At 37.3% G+C, this 15,815-nt stretch overlaps 1 pseudogene; it reads right to left on the bottom strand.

Moving 5' to 3' along the window:
* Nucleotides 1-4,780: 4,780 nt before the first annotated feature.
* On the bottom strand, nt 4,781-6,602 carry LOC136142023 (ferritin light chain pseudogene; annotated as a pseudogene).
* Between the last annotated feature and the right edge of the window lie 9,213 nt (nt 6,603-15,815).

The following is a 15,815-nucleotide window of genomic DNA, read 5'->3' as shown; positions in this document are numbered from 1 at the left end:
ACATGTCTGGTAAGCAGAAGTCACTATAATTTGTGGGAAGCTTACTGTTAAAGTCTATTTCCTTTAAAAGTTTCCTGCTGAGTAGCAAGGAGTTCTAAATATTTTGGAAAGAAATTTGTCTTGGAAAAATACATATATAATTTCTTAATAATTAGCAAATTTTGTAAAGAGGAAACCCAACAGTAATTAGATATATGATAGTTGTTTGGGTCAAAATACTTCAAAATCCTCACTTCAATTCACATAACCTAGAATCCCTCAGTTTTTTCTTTGAATTACCACTGTGAACTACAGGCTAGAGGTTCCCTGATTATTCATTTATTAGAGGTTAAATGCACTAGTTTTCTAAAGCAGTTCGACTACACTATTATTACATAGTACCCTAATCAGAGCAATCTGATAATTTTTTACATAAGACATCAGTTGAAGTCTTTGCTCAAGTTATTTTTAGAAAATATCTGTCTTGTCAGTTGCAGAGAACGTCTGTGACATTTAAAAATGCCTATACAATTATTTATAGGTACTCAGCTGCAATGTAGTAGATTTTAAAAACAAGTTATATTACTTGTACAGCACACTGTGAATAGATGTATCATAGGTTGGGTTCCCTGGGAAGCCAACTCTGAAACACAGTTTAGTTTGCAGGTTTTTTATGCTGGAGTGTCACTGGGTTCAAAAGCAGTGGAAGGGAGGAGAAGAAAGCAGAAGTGGGAGGAGGGAGAAGTCAGTTTTGAGGCGGGCCCATCAGGAGTCTCAGTCCATCCCATGGGAGAAGGTGTGGAATTAGAGTGGTCCTTCGGAATTGTCCCTCATGGGATCAAAAGGCTAGGCGTTTCTACTCCGATCTTAAGCAGTCATTGGATCAGGGCTGCCTGAGAGGCGTGACCTTGAGTAAGGCAGCTGAAATGATACCTAAAGGAGCTGAGAGTAAATGGGGCAACGAGTCTCTCCTTGAGGAGAAACTGTGTGTTGCATCTCTCTGCTTATCATGACCTGATATTTGGATAAAAAGCACATTTCAGTACCTTCTTCATTTAAATATGATTTGAGGTTAAACAACAGTCAAGGAATTGAGAGACCTTGATTTTATCACCTCAACAGATATTCATCTATATGTGAGATTAGCTAACATAAAAAGCAGATATTCCTTTTTACAGGGAATTTTTTTTTTTTTTTTTTTTTTTACAGGGAATTTTTACAAAAGGATGCATTACAAAGAAGAAATAGTTCAGAAATTTACAACACTGTATGAACCCAGTAAAAGTTGCTCTTATAGAGTGGTGCCCTTTTTATTTTAGTAAAATTGAAGTTAAGACTTTTTATTTGATGGCATCTTGCTAAAATGTATTACATGTGCTATTGCCGTTATAGTCCAAGTGAGATGAATACTATTTCAATTTTTTTAAAAACGATCTTTGGTCAACATTTTGATTACATATTATATTATATTATACTATATTGTATTATATTACATTATATTATATATAAAATTGGTGTATACCGAAGAACTCCCCAAGAGGGTGGGTCCAATTCGGTTGGGAAAGTGACTATAGAGACAGTATGTGTCAAAAGGTTAATCTGGAAGATTTCCACACTGAGCTAAAGAGAAAAAACAGTATAGTTGAGAAAGACCAGGACGTTCACTGAGGCGAAGGTTAAGTCAAGGTTTGCCAGTTGTTTTAAGGCCAGGATGCTGAAGAGTATTGAAAGAAAAGGAGGGAGAACAGGGTTGAGAACATTAGAAAGGCAGATGGAGAGCATCCTTAAGAATAATCATCTAGGCTGAAAATTTGTGATAATGTGCTGAGTTTGTACAATGCCCAGCAGAATATTCCATATGAATATTATAAAATTAAAATTTCTTACATCTTCTCGCTTTATGTTCATTACTTCATTCAACACATACTTATTGCTTTCCCACTGTGAACTGTTGTGAAAATTTTGAATCTTAATTTTTCATTCTGCAAGTAAATGTATACAGAAGTCAGAGAAAAAATCCAATATATTTATAATTTCCCATTTATTTACCATACCCTTAAACTTATTTGGCAAGAATCAACCGTACTTTTCTCCTCCCTTAGTTGCTTTCACATATATGAAAATAGTAATGAAATTATGCTTTATGATATTTCTGGTAAGATGTATGTCTACCATTGGCTTGTATAACAAGCAATTAAGAATAAACATTACTTAGAATTCCACAATATCCTTTCTTAATTTTCTTTTGTCAAGAGCATAAATTTATAAAGCTTTCAACACCAAACCTTAAAGGTTTTAGTGAGGGAGCAAAGAAACAATTTATTTCTATTTTGTACTTTATTAATTCTTAGTTTTTTGTAGTGCCATTGAAGCAATTTAAGTTCATCTGTGGAAATTTAAGTTTTTCACACTGGAACTATGACAAACAGGTGTAATGTTAAAATATTTTGTAGCAGTAGAGATAAAGAAAACAGGACAGATGTCTATATAATCTTTTCATGCTCTGGGTTGAAGGTGAAGATCAATTATAAGGATAAGATGTTAGACCACAGAGAATGTGACTTTTATTAGGGGAATTTTCATGAAGCTCTAAACCAGCACTTCTGAAGTATTACTATCTACTGATTTTTCTAACTGGACTGGATATACAAATAACTACTTTTAGGATTTAGGGAAAGGAAGTAATATATTTTTTCTACACATTTTGAGCTCCCTTCCCCCAAACAAAAAATGATTGAAGTATTTTGATTAATTATAAATATAGAAATTTGGGGAAAAATGTCCTTTTGAAACTAGCATGCAATAATTTTAAACACTTCCTTAAGGAGTCAGACTTTGCATTTCAAAAGTAGAGTATGTAATTTGCATTTCCTATTCTTGGTTGTGTAAGGTAGCACAATAATATCTTAAAACAAAATAAGCTTAATAGATTTTATTTGTTGATTTAGTTTGGATAAACATTTCCAATTTTCACTAGAAAGACAATATGAGCTTTTTTATTGAAACGTTTATAAGAAATAATATGCAGAATATTACTTGGTATATAAATACGCTAGATGTGTTTAGTTTCATTCCCACAATATTGTGGCAAAATGAATACTACTGTCCCCCTGATAGCATTGATTTCAATTGTGTTATTAAGAAATATAACCTTTTCAGTAAATTAAGCATATTACAGTTTCCGTCAAAATCAAACCAGTTTTTTAAAAAAAAAAATTGAAAGGTAACTTCAGTAAAGATGTAGAATTCAGTTAAATAAACAGTAACAGTGATTTCATTTAGATATAATCTCACTAAGGAGTGCTAGAAAATTCTACATTTGTTTAGGGTTTGGATATCCTAATCTGTGGAGCGTGAAGGTAACATACACCTTTCCTGTGCATGTGTGCTTTATAACCATTTTGGAAGCAAGGGGCTTAAAAGTCTGTTTTTGGTCTGTAAACCTGCATGCTTCTAAACCTTATTCATATTTTGAATTTTAGTTGTTCCCAATATGCTGGCATGGTGGTTTTATTTTAGCTATTGATCTTAAAGACAACAGAGGAGAAATTTAATGCACTTTATGGAAGCATAGATATCATTTTAAAATTATTAAAGTTCAGAATCATTATGCCCATTCCCCTAAATAAAGTGCATGCATCTTGTTCGTCTGCTTCTCTTTAAGCTTGGTTACATCTCTGCTCAATTACAGAAATGAGCTTTTAATTGGACTTCCTTAATTGGAAGCTTGGTGGTTGCAGAGCACAACTGCTCACTTATTCCTTAAGAATCAGTTAGGTCTGATCAATGTGAATGCAATATGAAAGAATGACGAATATTGGTGAGGTCTCCATTAATATAATGTGATTCCTAATGCAGGCTTCTAAATTACAAATGATACACTATGATTAGCCATATCCAACCCTGTCATTTTATTTGTGTCTCCTTGGTGTCTGGTAGTCCTTACAAGACATCTGTAAATGTAAATGTTTTAAAGTATCTTTAATAAAAAATAATGACAGTATGGTTTATTAAAAATGGAAACATGTTCATTTATAAAAATTCAAATACTCAAAAATTCTACTCATTTTACAAAAATAGAATCATACTCTATGTGCTCTTTTTAAATTAGAAAGTAATTTACTTTTGTGAAAACAAAATAAACTGAAGGGAAACATGGAATAGCAGCACTTCACATAAATGTTTATTTGAAAAATCTAAGTGATACGACTAAATGTAAAAATAGACTTTGAAAAACAAAGAATTTGGAGCCATTTTGGTGTCAATACACGTTTATGTTTCAAATCCACGTGATACATTTTGACATCTTTCTGGGAAATTTGAGAAAATTGGCACTCAGCCACTTATTCCAACTTTACCTTCTCCATCCTCAGCTTTTATTCACTTATAATAATTTTACTATTGTCAAGTTTTATCACATTTATGTACTGTTTTCGAACTCTAAACTTACAATAGGATCAATTCAGTAAATTTAAATGGATTCATTGCTTATCATCGTTTACGTCATTCCTGATTTCTTTATTTTAAATCACACAACTAATTAGTTGTATTTCATGATCAGATAGTATTTGTGAGTTTAATCTATAAGAAGGAAGCTGTATTATCTGGATATTATATGCCTTAGAGTGCTTTCTTTTCTTTCTTTTATTGCTGCAAAAAGCTTTATTGTTTCCATTTGGTCCAAGGCTTGGGAGAGAGCTCCAGGGTGGTTAAAAGCTGCTTAGTGGCTGCAGAGCGGGGCTTTAGGCAGACGCCCTGACGCCAGAGGGGCTCCTCAAAGGCCGCTGGGCTCTGGACGCTTCTACTTGTGCTGAAGGGCGAGCCTTTCGACGAGGGACTCGCCCAGCCCCCGCTGGGGACCAGCCGGCCTGTGGAGGTTGGTCAGGTGGGCGCGCATTGTCTGGATGAGTTTCACCTGCTCATCTAGGAGGCGGCTCTCCCGGAAGTCACAGAGGCGGGGGGTCTGTGCGGGCAGAGCCCAGGGCGTGCAGGTACACAAGGGCCTAGTTCAGGTTCTCCTCCGCGAGCACGACGGCTTCCAAAGCGTCCTGGGTTCCACCCCACTCATCCTGAGACGCTTCTGCACGTCCTGGAAGAGGGCGCGGCTGCCGCGCTGCTTTTGCATTTTCAAGAGGCGCTGGGCGCCCTCGTGCTTCCCCTCAGGCACTTGGCGGAAAAAGTGGCCCAGGCCCTCCAGAGCCGCGTAGCGGCGGTGGAAATAGGAGCCCAGAGAGAGGTAGGTGCGGGAGGCCGGCAGATGCATGTTGACCAGGCGGTTGACGGCGGCCTCCACGTCGGCGGAATCATTCTGACGAATCTGGGAGCTCGTGGTGGATCGGTCATACGGAGTTAAGCTCAAAATATGGTGTTGGCGGTCCCGGTGGCCGAGGACAGCTGAGCGGCTGGTTCTGAAGGTTGCGAGTGGAACACAGGTTGGAGGTGGTCGGAGGCGGTAGCGAGGGGCACCCCTGGGTCTGTTCTGTCCAAACACTGTTGTAGCAGGAGACGGAGCCGCGGGAGTGCCCAGCGCACTGCTTGCCTTAGAGTATTTTCTGTTGTCTTTTCACTTGAAGAAAAACTTAGCTGGGTATAAAATTCTTGAAGCATGGTTTCTCCCTCACTGTGGCATAACGTTGCTGTATAATCTTCAGTTGAATGTTGATTGGTAGATTGGTAGAAGGCTGAAGTCAATGTACAGTTGACCCTTGAACAACATGAGTTTGAACTGCACGGGACCACTTATATGAAGATGGTTTTCAAGAAATACGGTAATACCCCATCCGCAGTTGGTTGAATCCAAGGATGCAGAACCAGTATATGGAAGGCTGATCATAAAGTTATAGGTGGATTTTTGACTGGGGAGGGGGGGTGGTCAACGATGGGAGGTTGCCCCTAACCCGCCCCCATTTTTCAAGAGTCAACTGTACTTTCCATCACCTTCTACACGACTTGCTCTGCCTCTGCCAATGTCCATTTATATAGTTTTAATACATTTAATGTTCAGTGGTTTACCACAATATGCCTTGGCATTAAGGATTTCATTTCAGTTTGTCTAGAGACAATGTGCCCTTTTGGTGTACATATTAAAATCTTTATATCATTGAAAACTTCTGTTTTACATTTAAATACTTTTTAAGTTTAATTTTTATTGCATATTTATCATTTTGATAATCCTTCATTATTCTTCAGGTTTGATCTTTTCAGTTTTGTTTTGGTAATAATCTCATGCCTGCTAGCCACGTTATTCATTAGGTTTTCATTCAAGTGCCTCTTCCATTTGTGTTGATTCTAATTTGTCTTTAATCTGTAAATTGTTTTTTATTCTTCCTTGGCTACCTGGAGCCCACGGTCTCGCCCGTGAAGGGGCTTCCTAGTGTGTGGAAACCTTTCCTCCTTCACAGCTCCCTCCCACTGGTGCAGGTCCCATCCCTCTTCTTTTGTTTCTGTGTTTTCTTTCTTCTTTTGCTTTACCCACGTACGTGGGGAGTTTCTTGCCTTTTGGGAGGTCTGAGGTCTTCTGCCAGTGTTCCATAGGTGTTCTGTAGGAGTTGTTCCGCTTGTAGGAGTATTTTTGATGTATTTGTGGGGAGGAAGGTGATCTCCACGTCTTCCTCCTCCACCATCTTGTAGGTCCCTACCACTTATTTCTTTAAGATGATGAAAATACTTTTTAGAATGCTTTTTTTCATGGTGTAGTTTTCCTTTGTTTTGAGTGTGTGTTATTTGTACAACTGATGCTGGTTTCATCATCATTATTTCAAATTTGAATATGAATGGCTACTAACTAGTAATTCTGTGTGTACATTGTTCTGGAAGTGATCATTTCTTATGGAGTTTGGCCTTTAGAGAATATTATGGGCCTTACACAGTGTTGCAGGGAATGTTGCCAACAGAAGGTCATTTGTGTATGGAGAGGAATATTTACCACTATTTTCTGATACTCAATAAAGTTATATTTCCATGAATTGATTAAAAATATTTAAATATTCTGGCACAAATAATATTAAAATAAATACACTAAGTATTGCTACACATTTAAATGTTGATTACAGACTTAGTCACATACTCTTAAATGTATCTATACAGGAAGTCCAGTATGTCAAAGATTCTCAATTTTCTAATACATTGATCATATATAAATTTTTACTATGATAATAAAACTTATTACTATTTATACACTGAAACCAATATTAAAATATCAACGTTGAAGACTTGTCCTATTTCTTTATTAATTCTATACATGTGTAATTCAACTTGAGATTACAGAAATACTAGTAGATCCCCAAGAGAAACAGTGCAATGTCAGATCAACCACAGTTGCTAATTCTGGCCAAGACGTGGGCTATAATTTTATCTTTGAAAGGGATTCACACCTAAGCCAAAATTTACTGGCTGGGTTCCTTGTAGAGTTAATATTCATTGCTAATTCAGTTGGAATTTCCAAATCCACACCTGATCTCAGATTGTGTGTCTCCCTCTACTTACATGCCCAACAAGTTTTGATCTGAGAGTATTCTTCCTCAGTTTAGAAGTTACTTCATAATACCTTACAGGAATTTATTATTAGATATTAGGTTTATCTAAATGTGTCTGCTCCAAGAAAAGCACACATTGTGTCTATGTGATCAGTTCCTGTCTCTGGATTTTCAGCTAACCTATCATCTTGGAACTCATCGCTGTACCCTCATTTGACGGGTCGTTGTGTCAGAACACCAGTGCTGCTTATTTGTCCTGATTTTAATACAGTGCCTAACTTCAGAGAATTATGTATCTTTCCTACAGTTCCTAATAGCCAGTTTTCCTTACGTAATGGAGATACAATCTATATAGCAAGCCATAACTAAAATGAAAAGAAAATTTTAAAAATAAGAAATTCTGAATAGGTTGCCATTGTATTTAAGCATATTCTTCTGTTAGTCATCTTCTTTTATACTTATAATTAACTTGTGTACATTTTTTTTTTTTTTCTTTTTTGCAGTACGCGGGCCTCTTACTGTTGTGGCCTCTCCTGTTGCGGAGCACAGGCTCCGGACGCACAGGCTCAGCGGCCATGGCTCACGGGCCCAGCCGCTCCGCAGCATGTGGGATCTTCCTGGACCGGGGCACGAACCCGTGTCCCCTGCATCGGCAGGCGGACTCTTAACCACTGTGCCACCAGGGAAGCCCTTGTGTACATTTTAAATTAACTTTTCCATTGGCAAGTATCATTATGGACCCAAGGCTTTTCACAGATAAAACAAGTTCCAAATAATTGTAATTATTACTCTCTTTTTGATTTTTCAGTGTTTCACAACTTGGCCAGTGGGAGCTTTTATAGGGCACAGCTTTGATCTTTTAGCCCTACCATAGATCTGCTTTAAAGGCATCTTTCTTTTCTGGCAACAAAGTCTTCCAATTCATTATTTATTTTTTCCTGCCTCAAGACATTAAATCAGTTACTCCAATGCACAATAATTTTGAATTAAGAAAGACTTTTAGAACTGTAGCAATTGGAACTATATTCAGGTGCTGGTAACAAGGTCCAGAAATGACATTTATTTAAACAAGTTAGGGGTTTATTTTTCTTACTCTCAGGAAGAGTTTCAGAAGTCAGCAGTCCAATATTAATTTTAACATTAAATGGTTTTGCCTTCTCGTCACCCTCAGGTCTCTGCTTTGACATATGTGTTGGAAAGAATCCCTGAGCAGCAATGTGCCTAGAAAAGTACATTTTAAAATGCATAGAATAATTATAGCAACAATCATTCAATATTTTCCTGAGTCCATATTTCTTCTCATTCTTAAATATTGCTTAACAATGTCAATGAATGTATCCTAGTAGAGTGGCTTTTTACCCCCACCATTATTGAGATATAATTGGAATATAATATTATGTAAGTTTAAGGTGTACAACATGATGATTTGATACACATATATTGTGAAATGATTGCCACAGTAAGGTTAGTCAACACATTCATCACCTCACAGAATTACAGTTTTTTTCTGTATGATGAGAACATATAAGATCTACTCTCTTAGCAACTTTCAAGTAGATAATACACTATAGTCACCATGCTGTACAGTTAATCCTCAGAACTTATTTATCTTATAACTGGAAGTTTGTACACTTTGACCAACATCTTTCAATTTCCTCCACCCCCCAGCACCTGGCAACCACCATTCTACTTTCTGTTTCTATGCGTTTGACAGGTTTTTTTTTAGATTTCACATTTGAGTGTTGGTCTTTCTCCGTCTGCCTTATTTCACGTAGCATAACACTGTTCAGGTCCATCCATGTTATCACCAATGGCAAGAATTCATTCTTTTTTAAGCTGAATAATATTCCGTGTGTGTGTGTGTGTGTGTGTGTGTGTGTGTGTGTGTGTGTGTGTACAACCATTCTTCCAACCATGATAACTTAGGTTGTTTCAATGTCTTGGAATAGTGCTTTACTGAACATGGAGGTGCAACTATCTTTGAGCTACTGATTTTATTTCCTTCACATATATACCCAGAGGTAGGATTGCTAGATGGTATGGTAGTTCTATTTTTAATTTTTTGAGGAACCTCCGTACTGTTTTCCATAGTGGCTGCACCAATTTGCATCCCCACCAACAGTGCAGGAAGGTTCCTTTTTCTCCACATTCTTGCCAATACTTGTTGTTTCTTGTCTCTTTGATAATAGCCATTCTAACAGGTGTGGGTGATATCTCGTTGTGGTTTTGATTTGCATTTCCCTGATTAGTGATATTGAGAATCTTTTCATGTGCCTGTTGGGCATCTGTATGTCTTCTTTGGAAAAATGTCTATTCAGGTCCTCTGCCCATTTTTTAATTGGATTGTTTGTTTTCCTGCTAACGAGTTGTATATTTGGATATTAACTCTTAATCAGTTATATGATTTGCAAATATTTTCTCCCGTTCAGTAGGTTGCCTTTCATTTTGTTGATGATTTCCTTTGCTGTGCAGAAGCTTTTTGGTTTGATGTAGTCCCACTTGTTTACTTTTGCTTTTGTTGCCTGTGCTTTGGGTGTCCAATCCAAAAACAATCATTGCCAAGACCCATGTCAAGGAAATTTTCCCCCAGCTTTTCAAACTCCTTGGTTATGATTGCTCTGTTAAGATTTTTTAAGATCTTGCTAGGTTGTATGTTTCTATGAACTTTTCCATTTCTTCTAGTTTATCCAGTTTATTGGCATATAATTGTTCACAGTAGCCTCTTACAATCCTTTGTAATCTTTTGGTGTCAGTTGGATAAATATCTCCTCTTCATTTAGAATTTGGGGGGTTTTGCTTTTTTTTTTTGAGTCCTCTCTTTTTTTCTTGGTTAGCCTAACTAAAGTTCAATCATTTTTGTTTATCTTAAAAACAAACAAACAAACAAAACCCAAACTCTTAGTTTCTTTGATTGTTTTTTCTGTTTTCTTTCTAGTCTCTATTTCATTTATTTCTGCTCTCATATTTATTATTTTCTTCCTTCTACTAACTTTGGGCTTAGTTCTCCTTTTTCTAATTCCTTGAGGGGTAGACTTGGGTTGTTTGAGATTTTCTTTTTATTATTGTAGGAATTTAATGCTGTAGACCTCCCTCTTGGGACTGCTTTTGCTGTATCCCATAAGTTTTGGTATGTTGTATTTTAATTTTTGTTTATCCCAAGATACTCTCTGATTTCCTTTTTGATTTCTTCCTTGACCCATTGGTTATTTAGGAGTGTGTCATTTAATTTTCACATATTTGTGAATTTTTCAGTTTCCCTCCTGTTATTGAGGGTTTTCTTTCCAGTATCTAAAATGTTTGATAAAGCACATGAAAATATATAATAATAATTGGCTTCTAAACACTGATTCAAAAATTTGCTGATTTAAAAAATTTTTTATAATCTCTGATCTTACTGGTCTTGACTAAAGATGAGAAACTTCACCATGTGAGATATATAAATAATTTGTTTTTTTAATTTATTTTTATAAATTTATTTTATTTTTTGACTGCATTGGGTCTTCGTTGCTGCGTGCGGGCTTTCTCTAGTTGCGGCGAGCAGGGACTACTCTTCATTGCGGTGTGCGGGCTTCTCATTGCAGTGGCTTCTCTTGTTGTGGAGCACGGGCTCTAGGCACGTGGGTTTCAGTAGCTGTGGCACTTGGGCTCAGTAGTTGTGGCTCGCGGGCTCTAGAACGCAGGTTCAGTAGTTGTGGCACATGGGCTTATTTGCTCTGCGGAATTTGGGATCTTCCCAGGCCAGGGCTTGAACCTGCATCCCCTACATTGGCAGGTGGATTCTTAACCACTGTGCCACTAGGGAAGCCCCTAATTTATTTTCAAGTTGTTTATTACCTCCAAGTTATATGCAGGTAATTTAATTTTAGAAGAAAAAAAAAAGCTTGTCAGGTAGATTTACTTTTGGACCTGCTTTAAGCAAAAGTTAGAATATGTTAATCATTTTAATTAGTTGGTATGTGTTAGGCAGAATAATGTTCCCCAAAGATAACCAAATCCTAATCCCTGGAACCTATGAATATGTGACCATAAATGGCAAAAGGGATTTTGCAGATGTAATTTAGTTAAAGATCTTGAGATGAGTAGGTTATAACCATATTGTCTGGATGGGACAATATAATCACAAGACTCCTAAATGTAAAATGAAAGCAGGAGAGTCACTGTCAGAGAGAGATTTGAATATGTTAAGTTGCTAGATTTGAGGATGGAGGAAGGGACCATGAGCCAAGGAATTCAGGTAACCTGTAGTAGCTGGAAAAGCAAGGGAATGATTCTCCCCTAAAGTTCCCAGAAGGAAAGCAGCCTGGTTGATACCCAGATATAAGACCCATTTTAGGCTTCTGACCTCCAGAACTGTAAGATAATACATTTGTGTTGGTTTTTCTTTTTAACATTTTTATTGGAGTATAATTGCTTTACAATGGTGTGTTAGTTTCTGCTTTATAACAAAGTGAATAAGTTATACATATGTCCCCATATCTCTTCCCTCTTTTTTTTTTCTTTTTTTTTGTGGTACGCGGGCCTCTCACTGTTGTGGCCTCTCCCGTTGCGGAGCACAGGCTCAGCGGCCATGGCTCACGGGCCCAGCCACTCCGCGGCATGTGGGATCTTCCCGGACCGGGGCACGAACCCGTGTCCCCTGCATCGGCAGGCGGACTCGCAACCACTGCGCCACCAGAGAAGCCCCTCTCTTCGCTCTTGCGTCTCCCTCCCTCCCACCCTCCCTATCCCACCCCTCTAGGTGGTCACAAACCACCGAGCTGATCTCCCTGTGCTATGCGGCTGCTTCCCACTAGCTATCTATTTTACATTTGGTAGTGTATATATGTCCATGCCACTCTCTTGCTTTGTCCCAGCTTACCCTTCCCCCTCTCCATATCCTCAAGTCCATGCTCTAGTAGGTCTGTATCTTTATTCCCGTCTTACCCCTAGGTACTTCATGACCTTTTTTTTTTTTTCTTAGATTCCATATATATGTGTTACATTTGTGTTGTTTTAAGCTCCTAACTTTGTGGTACTTTATTACAACAGCAGTAGGAAGCTAATATAGTATATAAACAGAAATTCTGATTAAGTTCACTGTATATTTTTAGTGGATTTAGAGGACTCAACAATCTTTTACATTATTTATATTTTAAATAAAGCCTTAACTTTATCAAACTTGGTTTTACATAATACTAATACAGATAAGATTATATATGACATACAACAAATCAATCACTTCACCTGTTTTACTGCACTAAGGTAAACTGTCCCAAAACAACTATACTAGGGGAAAAAAATACCTTTACCAGTTTTCTAATCAAGTAACTTAATCAGCCAAACATTTGTAATCAATTAATAATAATAGCACAACTACCTTAATGAAAGTAAATTGCTGTGTATTAACTAGTGCTATATTTTTTTCACATTTTCCAACTAAGACACCTTAAAATATTTTTAGTTTAAAGTAAACATAGTGTATTATTAATTTTAAGTGAATATATAACATTCCCAAGTAATTTATTAAGACAGCGTATCAACATTCTAAGTCACTTTACCACCCTATACTAGGTTACATATAAAAGAAAATCAGAGTTGTGTAACAGAGAAGAGAGTAGCTGTGCTGCATATTTTGAATTTGCTAAAATTCTAGTTTTCAAACGTTTTTGAGACTGCTTTTGTCTCCCGTACCTATGTCCAAAAAGCCACGTTATGTGTTTCTCCTCTCCTTTGCATTTTCTCTGCAGTTGCCTCCGGTAATTTAGATTTATGCTCAGAACCGGTATTCAGCTAGTATTCACCTATACAGCCACACAGGTATCCATAATGACTGGTTGTTGCCTGTGCCACACTGGCTGTTAAATATTTTGTATAGCACCATTCTTAAACTTGTATATATAAACCCACAAAAAACTGATTATCTATCCTTGGTGTATTCAATCTTGTGGAAATAATGAGAGTCCAGAATTTTGGAATTAATACTATATTGATCAAGGTAAAATACTGTGAATTACTATCATATTTGGGTAGTACCTAGACCCAGGCCAAGGCAAAGTACGTCCCAGTTTGCTTCTCAAATCCAGGGGATGGGAGTCGTATTAATTGCAGTGGTGAAGTGAAGCCTACAACAATTCTGCTATTCTCTAAAATTGTCAAAAAGCAGCTAGGATCTGAAGACTGTATCATCCTCAGCTTCTCTACCAAGGGATGTGCCATTAGCAATAATTGTTATTTTTAGGTTAAGCTAGTTCGTGGGGAAAAATTGTACAGAAACAGAACTATGTAATGTTTTGGGAGGAAAACTTGGGGAGGGATGAGGTCATAAGAGGCGATGACATTTTTATATATGTAGAGCAAGTATACAACATCCATCAGTTTGCCTAAAACTTATTTACAAAACTATGCTCATGTTTAGAGTTGTCAGAAGGTCTGTAAGTAGCACATCACTTAGATGTAAAAATGAAACTATAGTGAATTCACTATAGTGATAATGTTCTTTCTTTGTACTCTGATGCAGGGAAATGGGCATGAGTCATTAAACCCAGGATGTCTTTTCAACATAGCAAACTGGAATTCGTTTCCTGGAGTTGAGTCAAATGTAACAGGTCAAAACATCCCCACTGAAGTAGAGAATAAACTTCTGACTTTTTCTTCTTTCACCAAAGTCAGCAAAGGAAACACAAGGCTGATGGGACATTCTTAGTTATGGCCTCAGTTCTCAGTCTTAACTGTTAAACTATGTTGATGCAGGTGGTCCCAATTCTTACTAAAAGTTCATCACAGCAAACATCTAGAGTCTCCCATTGTGCAATACCAGTGTCCCAGGACATTAAGCTAAGTAAAGCTTTCCAGCACTGCCAAGAATCTCCTTCTGGGCCATTCAGTAGGTAAGATACTGATTGAAATCAGAGCAAATTTGTCTTTGGAAGGAGGATCAACAAGCTTGAGAAAGTGACATGAGTTTTATTCAAGGAAAGAATTGGTGGTTCACAGGTGAAGAATCAGCGTCTGCACAGATATTATGTATTAGACTCTGCTTCATGAGATATTCCACCTTATTTCTACTCCTCCACACCTTCCCAGAGAGTAAGCCCCAATGCGTTTTCTGCAGCTACCTCAGAATCAATAACTGAGCTTTTGCACCTACTTCTCATAACCAACACTAGTTCCTCTTCTTTGAAGTCTTCCTCTATCCCACATACGCTCTCTATTCCTTCATCCCCATTTCCTCTTATTTTTGTTCCCCTATTTCCCTTACATGATAAATTAGGATGGCATTTGATCTCAAAGACTGAATCATTAGCAACTAAAATTATTTTCTCTCCTTTTTGTGTTAATAAGGATTTACTTAATCTTCCAAACCCTCCTAAGGATGAGGGAAAATAATTATAAATAATTATATTTATTCATCTATTGTACAAAAGAAAACCGAAACAGTTAAGTTTCTGTGATGATACAGACTGAATATTTACATCTGTAAATGCAAATTTCGTTGATATCCTGAGAACCAAGGCTTATAAAAGCTGATATTCGGAATAGCTGAGTGCCGTAAGAGGAATGTGTGTTGTGAACAGTGCCTTTACTTGGTCATCATCAGCATTTCAAAATTAGTTAATAAAACATAAAGATGCAGGCAAAAATGGTAGAACTGGTGGGTATGAAATGGTCATTGTGGAGGTGTGTCTGAGCAGGAAAGAAAATGTTGTAACTTTCAGCAGATACTCGTTATATTCTGTTGGGGAGGGGGAAATTTCTCCCTCTACCACTCCTGAGTTCTTGAGGCTCAACTAATAATAAAGTTAAGACAAGACAGATTAACAGGAGAAAAAGAAACAAATTTAATTTGTGTGTACAGAAGTCTCATAGAAATAGGACTCCTATGTAGTGGTCAAAGCAGGCAGCTTTTATACCTTTTAGACAAAGAAACAATAAATGTGAGGGGAATTGACAGGACAAAGAAATTTAGGATTGGGGGCTTAATTAGAAAGGAATTTAAGCAAAGTTTGGGCTTGGGTAGTCCATTAGTAAGGAAGTAGCAAGTTTGTGTATACAAGCTTCTCAGCCCTGAATTCCCTGTCTCTGTGATAAGGGTGTCCTTCTACCTCCAGTTACAGGGAGTGCACCTTTCACGTGGGAGATTTATTTCCCGCTTTCAGGAAAACAGAAAGGAGGGTCAGAGTGCCCCTCTTGCATTGGCCGTTTCTTAAGTAACTTTAACTCAAAATAATCAGTATGCCGTTGAGGCATATTTTGGGGTGGCCTGCCTTAGGCCCCAATAATTCTAATCAGTACAAGTTCTGTGATATAATCAGTGGGTATTAATGAAGCAAAAAGAATCAATATCTATGAAGCTTCCCAGGAAATTGAAGACTATCAGGAAGA

Source organism: Phocoena phocoena, chromosome X (genome assembly GCF_963924675.1).
Source record: "Phocoena phocoena chromosome X, mPhoPho1.1, whole genome shotgun sequence".
Taxonomy (NCBI): domain Eukaryota; kingdom Metazoa; phylum Chordata; class Mammalia; order Artiodactyla; family Phocoenidae; genus Phocoena; species Phocoena phocoena.
The sequence above is the reverse complement of the archived record's forward strand: the minus strand, read 5'-3'. Positions and strand labels throughout refer to the sequence as shown.